This window comes from Gossypium hirsutum, chromosome A03 (genome assembly GCF_007990345.1).
Source record: "Gossypium hirsutum isolate 1008001.06 chromosome A03, Gossypium_hirsutum_v2.1, whole genome shotgun sequence".
Classification (NCBI taxonomy): Eukaryota; Viridiplantae; Streptophyta; class Magnoliopsida; order Malvales; family Malvaceae; genus Gossypium; species Gossypium hirsutum.
The window spans coordinates 94,756,423-94,771,264 of record NC_053426.1 but is presented as its reverse complement, the minus strand read 5'-3'; the positions used below and the strand labels follow the sequence as shown (position 1 = coordinate 94,771,264).

Genomic DNA, 14,842 nt, shown 5'->3' with positions numbered 1-14,842 from the left:
GTCCACTTTATGTACTCCTGCTACTCGTGAATCTAAAGCTATTTGGTTGGTCTACCACTAGTAATTGTTATTGGCAATTCTCTCAATAACCTCATAAGCCTCATTATATGCCTTAGAAAGAATAGCACCATTTGCAGAATCGTCTACTACCATCATCGTATGTGCGTTGAGACCATTGTAAAATGTCTCCAGTTGGATGCAATGCGATATTCCATGATGAAGGCATTTTCATAATAATTCTTTGAATCTCTCCCATGCCTCATACAAGGATTCATCGTCCATTTTCTAGAAGGTAGTGATCTCGTTCCACAACTTATCATTATTTCTAGGTGGAAAGTAATTCATTAGAAGGTATTCTTCCAATTGTTGCCATGTAGAAATTGAACTAGGTGGCAATGAATTTAACCAAGCTCTTGCTCTGTCCCTTAGTGAGTATGGGAACAACTTCAGCCTTAATGCATGTTTGGTAACTCTGACTAGCTTCAAGGAGTCACTCACCTCCATAAATAATCAAAGGTGAAGGCGAAGATCCTTAGTAGGTATCTCACTGAATTGGTTCACTCTCTGAAGTATCTAGAACATAGCAGGCTTCAACTTGAACTGTGGTACCTCGACCTCAGGTCTAACAATACCTAATTAAGTTCATTAAAAAGTGGCACGACATACTGCCTTAAGGCTTGATCCTTGTCATCAGCAACGAGGATCGAATTTCGAGCATTTCAAGCTCTATTTCCTTGATCTTGATTTTGATTCTCAATATTCATTTCTTCAGTCTGTCTTTAGGTTGATTGTCTTCGCCTTTGTCCAAATGTTCTTTTGATTTCAGGATCTATTAGGTGTAAAAACGATCAATACTCATAAACACCTAAAATAAAACACAAAAAAAAACTAAATTAATATTCAATATAAAATTTAAACCAACTTCCAAATGTATTAATTTCACAAATAATGACTTTAAAAATAGCCCCCAGCAATGACACCAAAAACTTGAAACGATGAAAATATGCAAGTGCACACAATTTTTGGAAAGTAATAAAGCGATAGGTATAGAGTATCTTCTCCGCAAAGACTATTAAGCAATTCTTTGTGAAAAATTAAAACTTAAACATATTGATGGTGGAAAACTAATATAGTTTAAAATGTGTTGCAAACAAATAAGAGGAGATTAACTAATTTAATTAACTACAAATCACCTAAGCATGTAAATTAAAATAAACACAGAAAAATATGCAAGTTTTGAAGAGTTATCACAATTAGCAAGTTTTTGTTAGAATAATTTTCTTTCCTAGCTCATATTTATTTCAACACTGTTAAAAGATGTTATGGAGATTCTGTGGCAAATCGATCATTTACTAACCTTCATTAAATGGGGTAAAGATGTTAGATATATTTAATTACTAATTCTATCTAGCATATATCTATGTTTAATAAACTTATAATCTCATAAATAAAACATTTTGCAAGGTTATGTAAGGTGATAATAGTTTTGGTATTATTACAAATTTAATCCCTAAATGATTAAACTTACACCATACAAGTATTTTTTCAATTAATTAAAAACTTGTTTAGATTAATTAATTAATTCAATCACTTATTTTCATCCGTAAGTGCATAAGAAACATAGTCGTGATTTTACTTGCATGAGTAAATCGATTGAAAGCACAAACACCTTTAACAGAAAATAAACTTAACCATGGAAATCATATTATTCAAACATCAACAGAATTAAGCAATCATGATATTATTGAGAACAAAACACTTAATTGCAATCATGTTTATGAATTGAACAAAAATTAAATATCAAAACGGAAGAAGAAACTCTAGCCAATTCTAGAAGATCCCAGAGGCATAAACTACTTGCTCCTTCTTTTGTTCTTCTTTCTTGTCATCACCATTAAGCCAATATACTCTCAATATAGCAAATAAGGTCGCTCTCAAGGCGGTGCAAAGTTCTTTTTCAAGAAGGAAGAATTAAAGAATGGAAATGAAAGACAATATAGAGCAAATGGAGAGGAAAGAATGAAGAATGGATGGCTGAATTGTATGATTTTGAAAGGCAATGAAGGGTCCTATTTATACTAGATAGGGACGGGTATAAATAGCATTTAGGAGCGATCTGTCGTAATTTGTTGTAGCAGATTAAACTAGTTTTAAGTAGTTTTTTTCCAATTTAGTTTTAATTCAATAAAAAAGTGTAATTTTAGTTCTTTTATGACCTTAGGGGCCGAATGAGGCCTAAAGGAGGGCTAACGTACTTAGCGAGTGTGCAAGACACCATTCAAAAGCATAAGAGCTCAAGGTTGGTCATCATGTTGCAACATGGGAGTCCAATGTCACAACATAGGGAGCAAAATACAAGAATTCTAAAACTGAATTTGGTGTCATGGCACTGCCAATGGATGTCGCAACACACCCTTGAAGCTGAAGCAAACTACCTTCAAGGTCGTAACACATGCACTGGATGTAACAGCTTAATTTTCAGTGGTGTCAGAAAACAGTGGTTTGAGACCACCAAATCTGACGAGTAAGCTCGTAAATTTTATTATTTAATATTTACGAGTCAAATGTGATTTATGAAAGATTTTTGCATAAGCAAATTATATTTTATAAGGATTTATTAGGTCAAGTAGTTTAGAAAATGAGGTATCAAGACCTCGCTTCTATAAACCGAGTCGTAAATATTTTTATAAATATTTACAGAGTGTCATTAATATAGTATTAAAGTTTCGTTAGAAAATTTTAACGTTTTGATAGTTAATTAATTAAAAAGGACTAAACTAAAATAGTGATTAAATGGCTTGATAAATAAATAAGGGAGGACTTAAGGAGCAATTAAGCCCAAAATATAGGCATGAGGCGGTATAAGCAGGGAAGGAAATGAAATTATGTGATTTAAAGGTAAATTGGTCATTTGGTGAAATTAATAAAAAAATAAAACAAATGGCTAAAATGATTTCTAGACATTTCATCTCAAAATTTCAGCCTAAAAACACCATTGAAGAGCTCTTAAGAAGTTGGTTTACTATTTTTCTACATGGGAGTTCAATTCTTACCTTTTTTCTTGAATTGTTTTATGTTTTTAAGACTTTTACAATTAGGTCCAACAACTATTTCATTAGTTTTTAATTTTATTAGAAATTTTGAAAGTTACCATTGATAAATACTGGATTTTTTTATGAAATAACATGGATTTAGAGCTTTAATTTTTATTGTATGATGATTATACATAGTAATTTTGATAGATATCGATTTTAGGACCAAATTGTGAAAAGGTAAAATATTAGATTTTGGTATTAAATTTCTGTTTATCAAGCGTTGTATGATAGTTTAGAATATTTAGATAAATTATCAATTGAGAAAATTTACTTCATTTGATAGACTAACTAGTTAAGGGATCAAATTGTAAAGTTGTAAAAGTTGTTGTAATTGAGTAATTTTGAAAATTTGAGGGGTACTAATTGTGAAGTGAATTGAAACAGAAATATATGCTAATGAATGAATAATTTTATATTTTAGATCAAGAGCACGTAGATACTCGTGAAAAAAGAAAATTAGTAGAATAGTCCCTGAACTTCTATAAATCATACAATTTAACCCAGGTAAGTTCGTACGGATAAATTTTAATATTCATATTCAATTGATGAATGGTATTATGTATTTTTTCAATTGTTGAAAATGAAATATTGTTGGAGTTATGCTTTTGACTCGAATATTCGGGTTAAATGGAACGCGGGATTTGAGTACAATCGTTGTATGGCATAAGACAACAATGGAGGAATTGATGGCAAATTACCCAAGTAAACTGAGGTTCAGCATTTGTTGTGAACTTTTGTGTTTACTTTCGGTTTAGCCCTCACGAGCTTTTTTTAACTCATATGAACTGTAACACCCCGAAGGTTGGCCTAGAAGTATTAGGTCTTAAGTGAGCGTGCAGTTAAGAGACTGTACATAAATATTTACTTGTGCAAGAAAGTGACACAAACGCATGTTTGGCTTAGTGGTTCTGTGCTCTGGAAGTGTATGGGAAGTCATAGGTTCAAGCCTTGGCTTCCACAAAATTTTGTTTTTTAAGGACAAAACCCCTATCTTTGGCCAGTGGGGTTATAAGTTTAATTTGGTAAAACCATGACAGAATAGGCCTGCTGGTCTAGTGGATAGTGGCGTGTGGAGTGTGCTAGTGGTTTGAGGTTCAAATCTCTACTTGTGTAAATGGAGATTATTTCTGCTGGTGGCCTTGGGAGGAAGTGGTTTTTGACCGAAACACCAAGAGTTTGAACATATTTGAATAGGGTTGTTGTTAGCCAAATTTGAAGAGATGGATGGGAGGAAATTAAGGAGAAAATCAAGCAAGTTCGAATTTGGAGAAGAGTCTTGCTGAGTTTGAACTCTAGCACTTAGTGTTTCGATTGTGTAGGGATGTTGGGGGAGCTGTTTAGTGTGTGGAAGGTTGAACGAAATTGGGGAGTTCCTTTGGGGTAAAATTTGGCTATGTATTGGTAATTGGTCATTTCATTTCGAGATTTCGCCAAATTGTGGTTTTGTTCACTCTTTGTTTTCTAAAGGCGATTTGTACCAAGAAGTCTTTCGGTATCGGTTGTTTCTGGCTAGTGCTTTCGGGTACTTTTCTTTTAGGACTATCTCAGTTGTTCTTCTTCTTCTTCTACTCTTTGACAATTGTTTTCCCTTGATACCTTTTGTAGCCAAGTAACCTCCTTTCTTTTTTCTCTCTGACCCTTTCGATTTTTAGCCTTAGTCTTGATTGAATCTCTCCTTCTTTTCCCTGACTCAATTGATCACCTCTTTGATCGAATACATTTTTTTCTTCCCTCTCTCAAATATTTTTGTTCTTCTTGCTTGGGCTGAATCTCCTTGATTGACTATTGCCAAAAGTCATTTCAGTTATTGGTAAGGGTAAGTACAATCGCTTCATTATTACTTTTCTAGCCGAATCTCTGTTAGCTCTCCTCCCAAGTTTCAGCTTTCCTCTACTCTTTCTCTTTAGGGCCGAATGTATGCTTTTCATCTAAACATCTTATGATCTGTCTAATCTTGCTAGGACTGTGGATTCTATTGTGGAAGTTCAGGCCGATTATTCTTATCATTAAAAGCAGTCTATTCACTTTTAGGCTAAGCGCTTTAAATGAGATGTGTTTTTATTGGACTTTAAATACTTATGAATCAATCAAATGTTTCTTATGAAGGTCAAAGTATTGGAGTGGTACGTGGGTGTTAAGTCAGTAAGGATCTACGATTGTTGGTTTGGTAAATGACAGTGAATCGAACTAATCCTTTTCAATATTGTGGTATGGATTAATGATGGTTTTAGGCTAATGAGGGATTGTTGTTAATCATAGGTGCGTTGATCTCGGAAGTCTTTCGGTTACAGCCCCATAACAGGTGTGTGTAACACTGCCATTGGATGCGAAACTACAAAGGCTGAAAAGCCGAAAAAGAAGGTTGACGACACCACACGGACGTGTGGGTACCCGTGTGGCAAGCCGTGTGACGAAACATGGCCGTGTGGTCAATGAGATGGCCATGAGCGTCTTCATGGGCCGAAACGATACTGGGCCATTTTGGGCCGAACTGGGCCATGTAAACCCAATGGGCCTGTGGGCCCTACACGAAATCAATCACATAAAAGTGTGGTTACTATTGGGCTAGGTTATGTAAACCACACGACTAAGGCCAATTTGGGCTATGTGGGCCATACGAACGTGTGGGCCTAATAGGCCCGCAATATGGGTTGTGGGCCCATTATCATCGATTGACTGTTAAGGTTGCACGGGTCGCCCAAGACGATTGTGGACCTACTGTTGGGCCGGTAAGTGTACCTGGACCTTTATTTTTGGTAAGATGATTGTTTTACCCCTATGTGATGTATGACTGTTTAAGCATGCCATTTTTACTGTATGTACATTTATATCATGTTGCATTGCATGGGGTGGGATATATGATTTTGGAGGAAGTGTACTGAAAGGCTATAAACCTACTACTGGCAACCCTGCTACAAATACTATTTTAGTGTCGTAACCGATACGACTTGGTGTGTAGGGTTGGGTGGGTCGATTTTACACCCACATGGTGTGTAGGGCTGGTACAGAGATGGTGTGTAATGGATGGATTGGGTAGCATTTTGTGTCTGCTTACTGTATTGAGATGGGCTAAGGCCCAGACTACCATTGATACTGAAATGGGCTCAGACCCAGACTGTTACTGCTACTAAAAGAGGGGCTAAGGCCCCTAACTGAAACTGAGGGCTTAGGCCCAAATTGTGTTTACTCTGAGTGTATGCTTTTATGGGATTTCACACACTGAGTTTTTGTAAACTCACCCATCTGTTAACAGTGCAGCAAATCCCCAGGCTTAGATGGATCGAGGCAGCAGAGGACTCAGAGGTGGCCACTCGACGAAGTTCTTTTAATATTATAATTAAGATTTTATTTTGGGTTTCATTATGTAATAAGGCCTCTATAATTTTTATTTTTTAGGGTTTATTTATTTTTTATTTATATCTGCTAGTAGTAGGATGCGGGTTTACAAAAGATATGCATGATTTACCAAAATACCACAAATATGCAAAATCGTTTCAAAAGCTTCCACGATAAGTGAGATTTTTGAATTAATAAGTTTTAAAGTGAATACTTTTTTATAGTGACTCATATTTTAAAATCATTTTCTAGTTCACCCAAAGAGGCTAAATAAACATTGGTCTTTTCTAACGATTTCAAACTTTACGAAAAACACTTCAATGTGACATCGCCTGATTCGGCCATAATGTCCTAGCCGGGTTTAGGGTGTTACATTTAGTGGTATCAGAGTCAAGTTGCAAAACTCAGCTGTGGAATTTGGGCTTTTACAAAAATGTTGAAATTTTAACAGAATTGTTTCAAATGGTTTAAAGTGATTGGTATAATTTGGAAATATTTTATTGAATGAGTGGTACACCGATTCTCTGCATAAGTCTTCTGATTATTTCTACTGAAATGTTATTACTGAGACCTCTTAGGGTAGTAAAAAATTATACCAAAACTATCTAGTTAGAGTAAACTACGAACCGTAACGAGACTGCGAACTACGAAAACAAACTCTAAGATAATATTGTTCATAAGATATCTGTAATAAATACTGGAACAATAAATTGACTGGCATAAAACTGTTAATACATACTAAGTGCAATTGATAATGAGCACCAGAGGTACTCGTGGAAGAGGCCGCGGCAGAGGCCATGGGAGTGCTCGGGCTGAGTCTTCATCAGCTAGACACCAGCCTAATGAGGAAGCTTGAGAGACACCAACTTCACCTATAATTGGGACAAGGTCTCAAAATCGAGTGGTTAGGGACGATGCACTGTATAGAGCAATGTTGAGGATTCTGGAAAGGGTCGCTGGGCCTAGTACTGGCACTATGGGCCGTGGGTCGGTTTCAAAATGACTCAGGTCTAATGGGGTTGAGATATTCAGCGGTATTGCTAGAGTGGATGAATATTGGATCGAGGCCACAGAGAGGATCATGGATGACCTCCATTGCACCCCCGAACAGAAACTAAAGGGTGCAGTAGCACTGCTGGGAAATGAGGCTTACCAGTGGTGGCTTGCTACCAAAGAGGGCACTTAAGCTGATCGTTTAACTTGGTAGTTTTTAAAGGCTACTTTCCAGGCTAAATATGTGAGTGCCAGCTATGTAGATGCCCGTAGGAGGGAATTTCTGAATTTAACTCAGGGAGATAAGACAGTGGCTGAATACGAAGCTGAATTTTTATGACTTAGCCGCTATGCGCGGGGGATGGGGGCAACTGAATATGAGCACTGTGTTCATTTCGAAGACAACTTCAAATATAGTCTACAGGTTTTAATAGCCCTACAGAGGGAGCAAGATTTTGCTGCGTTGGTGGAAAAGGCGAAGATTGCCGAGGATGTGAAGCGCGCTGAGCTCCAGAACCGCGAAAAGGAAAGGGGTAGGAACTAGAGAAATTTAGAACCCTCAAGTTCATTATTGAGGCCTAAGAAAAAGCCTAGAGTTGATAGCCCGATTAGAGTTGAGGCCCCTGTTGCTGCTACTGGACCGTAGCCCTGTGCTGATGTGGGAGCCGTCATCAAGGTGAGTGCTGGCAAAGGATTAGGGCATGTTTTAGGTGCGGATCTTTGGAGCACCGTATTAGAGATTGTCCACGGAGGCCCGATCAGATGCAAGCTACTAGTACGGATACTATTCAGCAGCCACCGGGAGGCCGTAGTCAGGCCAGGGGTGGAAATAGTTTGGGCCGTGGTCATGGAGCGGAGGGCAGAGGTGCTGGTTATACTGAGGCAAGGCAGCAAGCGCTGGTTTATGCTACACGTCACAGAAAGGATGGAGACACCCCAAATGTTGATGTGGGTATGTTCTTTATGCATAATGTACCTTACTCTGCACTGATTAATGTTGGGTCTATGCATTCCTATATGACATGTACTGTACTTGAAACCTCAGGTTAAATGTGGTAGTGTTTTGGAATTAGAGTGGGCAACGGGAGCGTAGTAGTGCAGTCTGTGTTATTCGACTGATTTGATAGTTGGAAATTTCGAGGACAAAATTTCTTTAAGGAAGGGTGAATTGTAACGCCTCGAAGTTTGGGCCTAGAAGTTTAAGGTCTTGAGTGTGGGTGCAGTTAGGAGTCTGCACATAAATATTTAGTTGTGCAAGAAAGTGACACAAACGCATGTTTGGCTTAGTGGTTGTGTGCTTTGGAAGTGTATGGGAAGTCATGGGTTCAAGCCTTGGCTTCCACAAAATTTGTTTGTTAAGGATACAACCCCTATCTTTGGCCAGTAGGGTTATAAGTTTATTTTGGTAAAAACATGACAGTATGGGCCTGCTCTAGTGGATAATGGCGTGTGGAGTGTGCTTGTAACACTGTTAACCCATATCTGTCACCGGAATGAGATTACGAGGCATTACCTATCATAAAACAATTCAGAACAAACTTTCATTACAAGTTAGTCATAAAAATCAAATGCTTAAAATATAACCCACTATACTTCATTTCATAAGTACATTACCAAACATTTCACACGTATATATGTCTAAATATATTCATAAATACATATCAATATAACCGAACCAATAAATTACTCACGAACCAATCAAACATGATCATATTATTTTGACCCAACTGAACATATATGCATCATAAATGTATAGCTCATCTTACTTTTTTTTTTTGCCAATGTAAAATGCACTATTCATTTGGTCATTTATTTCAATGTATTACTCAAATATAAACTTACCTAATAATCATACTATATTCAAGATTACATCTACTTCATTTAACCCTATCATTTCATATATATATACATCTTATCACGAAAATAAAATTAATTAACATATAAATTAACCATAATTTACCCCTTAAATTTAAATCATTACGAACATAGGTTCTCAATTACATATATGTATATTTCATATCAACCTATCTCAATAAATAATTCATAATACATCAAATTATTGAATGACATAACCAAATTTACATTATAAGTAATATTACTACTTTGCTGACTTATGAACAACCATATTAAATTCACATACTCTATATTTTGAGCTCGTGTACTTAAATTATTATAATGCAAGTCATATCTTTCCAATATATCAAAATAAAACCACAACCAAAATATTTATGTCTCTAAACAATCATCATTCAACCCACTTCCAAAACACATGACCAATCATCTATATATATACATACAATGTCGAACTACAAATAAAAAATATTCCTTAACTCATTTTGACATTTATTCAAATATATTTTTAACTAAATTTTTAAACCATTACTAACACATAAGAAACATGATCAAATCACTTTAACTAAAGGTAGTATAACAAACATAATTCATACTATTATATACATATCATAACCGAATCACTTATACCACGTCCAAAATCATCAATTAACCTCAATGCACAAAACACATATGAAATATATTATTCATCCACTAAACTTATTATATCCCGAATATAATCATGCATTTAATTCACTTAACGAATAATCACATAACCATTACAACATGTTACTAATATAATTATGAAATCAATTCAATTCATCCTAATTTATATATTAACATATCAATACTCGACTAAATCATATAACCAAAACACCATTCAAACATGTCATAGATTATACTTACCATAATATATTTATCTCTTGTCAAAATAATAAATCAACAACTAATCTAATAACCAAGCCGAACCATATTGCCAATTTCCACACATTCAAAATTACTAACCAGACATATCCATAGCTTAATCAAACATAAACCGAACTTAACATGAATAACAAGCCATTTTCACATGGCTCTTATATATACAAACCAAAATCCAATGTTTCCAAATATTATCTATACATGACATAGATCCGAAATGTAGCTTAAAAAAATACCGAAAATAGTCAATAGTGTGATAGACCTTGCTGATGATCCTCGATCTCGTAACCAACTTCTAAAATCTATAAACAACGAACAAACACATACAATAAGCTATCATAGCTTAGTAAGTCATAAGCAAATAATAACTTAAAATTTATAACAACTCGACTTAACCAAAAAAAAATTATGTTAACATAATCACATTTATTTCAAGATCACAATTTCATATGTATCATATATTTCCATATACAATTTTACCTTAGCCGAACATATACATATATCTATTATGAAGTTAATATTCAATTTCAAAACCTTAGTACCATTAGATACCCGAATATACATAACCCACATACATATATATCCATGAACCATTTCATAAATATCCACATAATATAATCAAAAAGGCCAAATACATTTTCAATATATTTATACAAAATTTCCATTTATATTATACATGATTTATAACACATATCGAGTAACTTACTTACCTTATTTCAAATAAGTATTCACATACTTGATTACTTTAGCTCATTTTATCCATTCAATCAAAGCTATCAATGCTCGTTGAACCATTCAGAATTGGATAGGACACTCGGATAATCACATATATCGTACAATGCCAACATCCCAGACGTGGTCTTACATGTAATCACATATAAATGTCAAAGTCCCAGACAGGGTCTTACTCGCACACATATATCGGAGTCATGTATCGATGCCAACGTATAAAACGTTGTCTTACTCGCACACATATATCAGAGTCACATATCAATGCCAACATATAAAACATGATCTTACTTGCACACATATATCGGAGTCACATATCGATTCCAACATATAAAACGTGGTCTCGCACACATATAGCGGAATACATATCAATGCCTCATATACATCCTTGTATCAACTTCAAATTGGTCAAAATATACATATATTCATTAACAAAATTATCATTCACTACCAAGGCCATAATAACATTATATAATTGAATATACATACATATATATATGATTCACATTTTAACATCATATACACAAACATATATTATATAGCCGAATATAAACTTGCAACTTATATACAAATAATCAACATTTTAACGTATATAGCTCACGTCACCATTTTCAATACTAAAACTCATTCATTACTTTATCATCAAACGTAAATTACTTTCATTACTCAATGTCTATTCATAAATTACTTCATATTATTACAACTATTTATTGATCAAGTATATATTAAAAATTTAACCACATGTATTTGCTTATAAACTTACCTCGGACGATATAGAACGGAATGGGACAACTAGTCGACAACTTTCGTTTTCCCCCGATCCTAATCCGATTTCTTTGGTTCTTGATCTAAACATATTCAAATTAAGCTCATTCAAACATATTTTCATTCAATTTAGTCCAAAAACACATAAATGAGAAAATTACCATTTTACCCCTAACATTTACACTTTTTACAATTTAATCCCTATTACACAAAACACAAAATATAAAAAATTTCACTATACCCATGTTAGGCCAAATTTTACTCATATCCATACAAGTCCATATATTTCACATTTTAGTCCCTCAAATTATTATTTTTGCAATTTAGTCCTAATTACTCATAATCATCAAAAACTCCAATACAAAACATGTTAATCTAAAACATATCTTTCATACTTCATCATCAAACAACAAAAATCACAATCTTTCAATAATGGCATAACTCAAAATACTCACCAAAATCAGAAATTCAAGCATGGGTCATGTAGATAACTCAGCAACGATCTCAAAAACGTAAAAATTATCAAAAAACGGGACTAATTACATACCTTAATCAAGATCAACCATGGCCGAAACCTAAACTTATTTTTCTTTTCTTTATGTTTTCATATTCGGTCATAAGAAACAATAATAAACGTGGCTTTTAAGTTATGTTATAATATAATATATAATAACATATTATTTACTTTACATATATAACCTTAATTAAAACATTATATTATTACTTATATTATGTCCATTTTCGTCCAAATATAAAACCAATTGCATAATTGCATCATAAACACTTCCTTTATAAAGACACATTCATTTTGGCCCTTTTATGATTAACCACCAAATTTTCATTTTACGCGATTAAGTCCTTTCATTTAACCGGGCACCCAAACGACAAAATTAAATTACAAAAATTTCACACACAAATTCACACATAATAAACACAGAAAATATTTTTTTAAATATTTTTTGGACTCGAATTTGTGGTCTCGAAACCACCGTTTCGACTAGGGTTAAATCTGGCTGTTACAGTGCTAGTAGTTTGAGGTTCGAATCCCTGCTTGTGCAAATGGAGATTATTTTTGCTGGTGGCCTTGGGAGAAAGTTGTGTTTGACCAAAACACCAAGAGTTTGAACATGTTTGAATGGGGTTGTTGTAGCTGAATTTGAAGAGATGGATGGGAGGAAATTAAGGAGAAAATCAAGCAAGTTCGAATTTGGAGAAGAGTCTTGCCGAGTTTGAACTCTAGCGTTTAGTGTTTTGATTGTGTAGGGATGTTGGGGGAGGTGTTTAGTGTGTGGAAGGCTGAACGAAATTGGGGAGTTCTTTTGGGGTAAAATTCGGCTATCTATTGGTAATTGGTCATTTCATTTCGAGATTTCGCCAAATTGTGGTTTTGTTCGCTCTTTGTTTTCTGAAGCTGATTTGTGCTAGGAAGTCTTTCAGTATTAGTTGTTTCTGGCTAGTGTGTAACGCCCCGATTTTTGGGCTTAGAAGTATTAGGCCTTGAGTCTGGGTTCGGGTAGAAGACGGCCCAAATAATTTAGATGTTTTAATTATTGTTATTATTATTATTTAGTATGTTTAGTCTAGTAATTAAATAAATTACGATGGATTTATTGTGTGGGAAAAGGCTTGGGTTTGATTTAAGACTCTAGAAAAGTTTTAATTTTATGCTACCTTAGGGAATCTGGGCAATAGGCCTTATTAATAATTTGGGCTGTGTTTTAGCATAAAGGAGCACTTGGCCCAGTGGCTAAGCACGCTAGGAAGGCATGTAATTGTTTCGAGAGGAAAGGTGACACAAAAGAGGCATGTGGTCAAGTGGCGAGGAGGTGTTAAGAGTGTGCATGTGGTTAGGGGTTCGAGTCTGGTAAGTAGCATATTTTGTTTTAAATGAATCGGGACTGCAGCAGATAAGTCTTAAGATTAATTGTGAGCAGATTATGTCATAAGAAAAGCTTCAGTGCAGTGGGAGTAGCGTGTTAACATTAATTGTGACCCTATATTAGTAAACAAAGAAGCGTGGTGCAGTGGCCAGCAGCTCAGGTGAAGACGCATGGGCGCACGGGTGGATGAGGTCTGGAGTTCGAGCCAGCAGGAAAGGTTGGGTTTTTGCTGCACGCATGGGGAAGGAGTTGGGGTCTGATAAGCACTCTTGGCAGCATGCTGAAGCGGTGCAAGCAAGTGGATAAGGCTGCTGATCGGTTGGGAGTTTGAATGAAATTCATACTTTGAATTTGGCCAAAAATCAAGGAGCAAATTAGGGAATTGGAATTTAAAAAGAATTACTATGTCGAAATACATTCATTTAGCCATAACTAGTAAGTGTCGTATATCATTGGTCCTTAGGATTCATTTTTTCTTTTTGGGTTAGTTGGGGTATTTTAATTTGGCTAATTCTTCTTCCCTTTCAATCGGTTCTTGTTTTGTTAAGTTGCAAATTTATATTTTTCTTTTTTTTCATTTTCTCTTCTTCTATTTTTCTTCTTCTTGTTTTTCTTTTCTCCTCTATAGCCGAATCTTTTTACTATTCTACTCATCTCCACTTTCTTATCATTTATTCCTAAGCCTTATACACAAAGGCCAAAATCCCGAAAGACTATATTTCTTCTGTGCCAATTTCTCCTAGCCAAAACCCTCTGATTCTCCTTCATCTTTTTGACCAATTCTCTGATCCTCTGAACCCCAAGTTTCTGTCGACAAGACCACAGCAAAACTACCATATCCCATCTTTCTTTACACAGTACAAAAAGCCGAAAACACATAGCCATAGGGGCATAGCCGAATTCATAAGATCACTAAAGGCTCAATTTTTGTTAACATTTGCAGGGTTAGATTTGCATCAGAATCGAGTAGGAATTAACTAGAATCATTAAGTGAAGGAACCAGTGGTAAGTTTTTGAACCTGTTCTTTATTTCAGGTTTTAGAAAAGCCAAAACCCCTAAAGGTTTAGGGACACTATCGATTTGGGCTCTGTGGATCTAAGGGTTGTGACAACTATTTTATTGTGACAATAGTGTGATCTAGAGACTGTTGATCGAAGGCTTGGACAAGTGGAATGACTAGATCTAAACCTAGTCGCTAATTTCGGCAAAGGTAGGATTGCTAGTGCCTAAGGTGTTAATGGCCGAATTTTTGGTAAGGGATTCTGTATATAAGTTGCGATTGGATTCATAGT

At 35.1% G+C, this 14,842-nt stretch overlaps 1 non-coding gene across 1 annotated transcript; it reads left to right on the top strand.

The window, feature by feature from the left end:
• Window positions 1–208: 208 nt before the first annotated feature.
• On the top strand, window positions 209–315 carry LOC121225787 (small nucleolar RNA R71). Its single transcript, XR_005923683.1, has one exon. It is a non-coding gene; the product is annotated as a small nucleolar RNA R71 (small nucleolar RNA).
• The last annotated feature ends 14,527 nt before the right edge of the window (window positions 316–14,842 follow it).